Here is an 8,480-nt window from a genome sequence, read left to right on the forward strand (position 1 = left end):
CACACATCATGCATCACACATCATGTATCACACATCACGTATCACACATCATTTATCACACATCATGTATCACACATCATGTATCACACATCATATATCACACATTATGTATCACACATCATGTATCACACATCATGTATCACACATCATGTATCACACATCATGTATCACACATCATGTGTCACACATCATGCATCACACATCATGTATCACACATCATGTATCAAACATCATGTATCACACATCATGTATCACACATCATGTATCACACATCATGTATCACACATCATGTATCAAACATCATGTATCACACATCATGTGTCACACATCATGCATCACACATCATGTATCACACATCATGTATCAAACATCATGTATCACACATCATGTATCACACATCATGTATCACACATCATGTATCACACGTCATGTATCACACATCATGTATCACACATCATGTATCACACATCATGTATCACACATCATGTATCAAACATCATGTATCACACATCATGTATCACACATCATGTATCACACATCATGTATCAAACATCATGTATCACACATCATGTATCACACATCATGTATCACACATCATGTATCACACATCATGTGTCACACATCATGTATCACACATCATGTATCACACATCATGTATCACACATCATGTATCACACATCATGTATCAAACATCATGTATCACACATCATGTATCACACATCATGTATCACACATCATGTATCACACGTCATGTATCACACATCATGTATCAAACATCATGTATCACACATCATATATCACACATCATGTATCACACATCATGTATCACACATCATGTATCACACATCATGTATCACACATCATATATCACACATCATGTATCACACATCATGTATCACACATCATATATCACACATTATGTATCACACATCATGTATCACACATCATGTATCACACATCATGTATCACACATCATATATCACACATCATGCATCACACATCATGTATCGCACATCGTGTATCACACATCATGCATCACACATCATGTATCACACATCATGTATCACACATCATATATCACACATCATGTATCACACATCATGTATCACACATCATATATCACACATTATGTATCACACATCATGTATCACACATCATGTATCACACATCATGTATCACACATCATATATCGAACGTCATGTATCAAACATCATGTATCACACATCATGTATCACACATCATGTATCACACGTCATGTATCACACGTCATGTATCACACATCATGTATCACACATCATATATCACACATCATATACAACACATCATGTATCACACATCATGTATCACACATCATGTATCACACATCATGTATCAAACATCATGTATCACACATCATGTATCACACATCATTTATCACACATCATACATCACACATCATGTATCACACATCATGTATCACACGTCATGTATCAAACATCATGTATCACACATCATGTATCACACGTCATGTATCACACATCATGTATCACACATCACGTATCACACATCATGTATCACACGTCATGTATCACACATCATGTATCACACATCATGTATCACACATCATGTATCACACATCATGTATCACACATCATGTATCACACATCATGTATCACATGTCATGTATCACACATCATGTATCACACGTCATGTATCACACATCATATATCAAACATCATGTGTACCACATCATATATCACACATCATGTATCACACATCATGTATCACACATCATGTATCACACATCATGTATCACACATCATGTATCACACGTCATGTATCAAACATCATGTATAACACATCATGTATCACACATCATGTATCACACGTCATGTATCACACATCATGTATCACACATCATGTATCACACATCATGTATCACACGTCATGTATCACACATCATGTATCACACATCATATATCACACATCATATATCACACATCATGTATCACACGTCATGTATCACACATCATGTATCACACGTCATGTATCACACATCATGTATCACACATCATATATCACACATCATGCATCACACATCATGTATCACACATCATGTATCACACATCATGTATCACACATCATGTATCAAACATCATGTATCACAAATCATGTATCACACATCATGTATCACACGTCATGTATCACACATCATATATCACACATCATGTATCACACATCATATATCACACATCATGTATCACACATCATGTATCAAACATCATGCATCACACATCATGTGTCAAACATCATGTATCACACATCATGTATGACACATCATGTATCACAAATCATGTATCACACATCATGTATCACACATCATGTATCACACATCATTTATCACACATCATGTATCACACATCATGTATCACACATCACGTATCACAGATCATGTATCACACATCATGTATCACACATCATGTGTCACACATCATGTATCACACATCATGTATGACACATCATGTATCACACATCATGTATCACACATCATGTATCAAACATCATGTATCACACATCATGTATCACACATCATATTTCACACATCATGTATCACACATCATGTATCAAACATCATGTATCACACATCATGTATCAAACATCATGTATCACACGTCATGTATCACACATCATGTATCACACATCATGTGTCACACATCATGTATCACACATCATGTATCACACATCATGTATCACACATCATATATCACACATCATGTATCACACATCATGTATCAAACATCATGTATCACACATCATGTGTCACACATCATGTATCACACATCATGTATCACACATCATGTATCACACATCATGTATCACACATCATATATCGCACATCATGTATCACACATCATATATCACACATCATGTATCACACATCATGTATCACACATCATGTATCAAACATCATGTATCACACATCATGTATCAAACATCATGTATCACACGTCATGTATCACACATCATGTATCACACATCATGTATCACACATCATGTATCACACATCATGTATCAAACATCATGTATCACACGTCATGTATCACACATCATGTATCACACATCATGTATCAAACATCATGTATCACACATCATGTATCAAACATCATGTATCACACATCATGTATCAAACATCATGTATCACACATCATGTATCAAACATCATGTATCACACGTCATGTATCACACATCATGTATCACACATCATGTATCACACATCATGTATCACACATCATGTATCAAACATCATGTATCACACGTCATGTATCACACATCATGTATCAAACATCATGTATCACACATCATGTATCACACATCATGTATCACACATCATGTATCACACATCATGTATCAATCATCATGTATCACACATCATGTATCACACATCATGTATCACACATCATATATCACACATCATGTATCACACATGATGTATCACACATCATGTATCACACATCATGTATCACTTATCATGTATCACACATCATGTGTCACACATCATGTATCACACATCATGTATCACACATCATGTACCAAACATCATGTATCACACATCATGTATCACACATCATGTATCACACATCATATATCACACATCATGTATCACACATGATGTATCACACATCATGTATCACACATCATGTATCACACATCATGTATCACACATCATATGTCACACATCATGTATCACACATCATGTATCACACATCATGTATCACACATCATGTATCACACATCATGTATCAAACATCATGTATCACACATCATGTATCATACATCATGTATCACACATCATGTATCACACGTCATGTATCACACATCATGTATCACACATCATGTATCACACATCATATATCACACATCATGTATCACACATCATGTATCACACATCATGTATCACACATCATGTATCACACATCATATATCACACATCATGTATCACACATCATGTATCACACATCATATATCACACATTATGTATCACACATCATGTATCACACATCATTTATCACACATCATGTATCACACATCATGTATCACACATCACGTATCACAGATCATGTATCACACATCATGTATCACACATCATGTATCACACATCATGTATCAAACATCATGTATCACACATCATGTATCACACATCATATATCACACATCATGTATCACACATCATGTATCAAACATCATGTATCACACATCATGTATCAAACATCATGTATCACACGTCATGTATCACACATCATGTATCACACATCATGTGTCACACATCATGTATCACACATCATGTATCACACATCATGTATCACACATCATGTATCAAACATCATGTATCACACATCATGTATCACACATCATGTATCACACATCATGTATCACACATCATGTATCGCACATCATGTATCACACATCATATATCACACATCATGTATCACACATCATGTATCACACATCATGTATCAAACATCATGTATCACACATCATGTATCAAACATCATGTATCACACGTCATGTATCACACATCATGTATCACACATCATGTATCACACATCATGTATCACACATCATGTATCGAACATCATGTATCACATGTCATGTATCACACATCATGTATCACACATCATGTATCAAACATCATGTATCACACATCATGTATCAAACATGTATCACACATCATGTATCAAACATCATGTATCACACATCATGTATCAAACATCATGTATCACACGTCATGTATCACACATCATGTATCACACGTCATGTATCACACATCATGTATCACACATCATGTATCAAACATCATGTATCACACGTCATGTATCACACATCATGTATCAAACATCATGTATCACACATCATGTATCACACATCATGTATCACACATCATGTATCACACATCATGTATCAAACATCATGTATCACACATCATGTATCACACATCATGTATCACACATCATATATCACACATCATGTATCACACATGATGTATCACACATCATGTATCACACATCATGTATCACTTATCATGTATCACACATCATGTGTCACACATCATGTATCACACATCATGTATCACACATCATGTATCACACATCATGTATCACACATCATGTGTCACACATCATGTATCACACATCATGTATCACACATCATGTATCAAACATCATGTATCACACATCATGTATCACACATCATGTATCACACATCATGTATCACACATCATGTACCAAACATCATGTATCACACATCATGTATCACACATCATGTATCACACATCATGTATCACACATCATGTATCACACATCATGTATCACACATCATGTATCACACATCATGTATCACACATCATGTGTCACACATCATGTATCACACATCATGTATCACACATCATGTATCACACATCATGTATCACACATCATGTATCAAACATCATGTATCACACATCATGTATCACACATCATGTATCACACATCATGTATCACACGTCATGTATCACACATCATGTATCACACATCATGTATCACACATCATATATCACACATCATGTATCACACATCATGTATCACACATCATGTATCACACATCATGTATCACACATCATATATCACACATCATGTATCACACATCATGTATCACACATCATATATCACACATTATGTATCACACATCATGTATCACACTTCATGTATCACACATCATGTATCACACATCATGTATCACACATCATGTATCACACATCATGCATCACACATCATGTATCACACATCATGTATCACACATCATGTATCACACATCATGCATCACACATCATGTATCACACATCTTGTATCACACATCATATATCACACATCATGTATCACACATCATGTATCACACATCATGTATCACACATCATGCATCACACATCATGTATCACACATCATGTATCACACATCATATATCACACATCATGTATCACACATCATGTATCACACATCATGTATCACACATCATATATCACACATCATGCATCACACATCATGTATCACACATCATGTATCACACATCATGCATCACACATCATGTATCACACATCATGTATCACACATCATGTATCACACATCATGCATCACACATCATGTATCACACATCACGTATCACACATCATATATCACACATCATGTATCACACATCATGTATCACACATCATGTATCACACATCATATATCACACATTATGTATCACACATCATGTATCACACATCATGTATCACACATCATGTATCACACATCATGTATCACACATCATGTGTCACACATCATGCATCACACATCATGTATCACACATCATGTATCAAACATCATGTATCACACATCATGTATCACACATCATGTATCACACATCATGTATCACACATCATGTATCAAACATCATTTATCACACATCATGTATCACACATCATATATCACACATTATGTATCACACATCATGTATCACACATCATGTATCACACATCATGTATCACACATCATGTATCACACATCATGTATCAAACATCATGTATCACACATCATGTATCACACATCATGTATCACACATCATGTATCACACATCATGTGTCACACATCATGTATCACACATCATGTATCACACATCATGTATCAAACATCATGTATCACACATCATGTATCACACATCATGTATCACACATCATGTATCACACATCATGTATCAAACATCATGTATCACACATCATGTATCACACATCATGTATCACACATCATGTGTCACACATCATGTATCACACATCATGTATCACACATCATGTATCACACATCATGTATCACACATCATGTATCAAACATCATGTATCACACATCATGTATCACACATCATGTATCACACGTCATGTATCACACATCATGTATCAAACATCATGCATCACACATCATGTGTCAAACATCATGTATCACACATCATGTATGACACATCATGTATCACACGTCAAGTATCACACATCATGTATCACACATCATGTATCACACATCATTTATCACACATCATGTATCACACATCATGTATCACACATCATGTATCACACGTCATGTATCACACATCATGTATCACACATCATGTATCACACATCATTTATCACACATCATGTATCACACATCATGTATCACACATCACGTATCACAGATCATGTATCACACATCATGTATCACACATCATGTGTCACACATCATGTATCACACATCATGTATGACACATCATGTATGACACATCATGTATCACACATCATGTATCAAACATCATGTATCACACATCATGTATCACACATCATATATCACACATCATGTATCACACATCATGTATCAAACATCCTGTATCACACATCATGTATCAAACATCATGTATCACACGTCATGTATCACACATCATGTATCACACATCATGTGTCACACATCATGTATCACACATCATGTATCACACTTCATGTATCACACATCATATATCACACATCATGTATCACACATCATGTATCAAACATCATGTATCACACATCATGTGTCACACATCATGTATCACACATCATGTATCACACATCATGTATCACACATCATGTATCACACATCATATATCACACATCATGTATCACACATCATGTATCACACATCATGTATCAAACATCATGTATCACACATCATGTATCAAACATCATGTATCACACGTCATGTATCACACATCATGTATCACACATCATGTATCACACATCATGTATCACACATCATGTATCAAACATCATGTATCACACGTCATGTATCACACATCATGTATCACACATCATGTATCACACGTCATGTATCACACATCATGTATCACACATCATGTATCAAACATCATGTATCACACATCATGTATCACACATCATGTATCACACATCATGTATCACACGTCATGTATCACACATCATGTATCAAACATCATGTATCACACGTCATGTATCACACATCATGTATCACACATCATGTATCACACATCATGTATCACACATCATGTATCACACATCATGTGTCACACATCATGTATCACACATCATGTATCACACATCATGTATCAAACATCATGTATCACACATCATGTATCACACATCATGTATCAAACATCATGTATCACACATCATGTATCACACATCATGTATCACACATCATGTATCACACATCATGTATCACACATCATGTATCACACATCATGTATCAAACATCATGTATCACACATCATGTATCACACATCATGTATCACACATCATGTATCACACATCATGTATCACACATCATGTATCACACATCATGTATCACACATCATGTATCACACATCATATATAAGACATTATGTATCACACATCATGTATCACACATCATGTATCAAACATCATGTATCACACATCATGTATCAAACATCATGTA

This window comes from Nerophis ophidion, unplaced genomic scaffold, assembly GCF_033978795.1.
Source record: "Nerophis ophidion isolate RoL-2023_Sa unplaced genomic scaffold, RoL_Noph_v1.0 HiC_scaffold_113, whole genome shotgun sequence".
Taxonomy (NCBI): domain Eukaryota; kingdom Metazoa; phylum Chordata; class Actinopteri; order Syngnathiformes; family Syngnathidae; genus Nerophis; species Nerophis ophidion.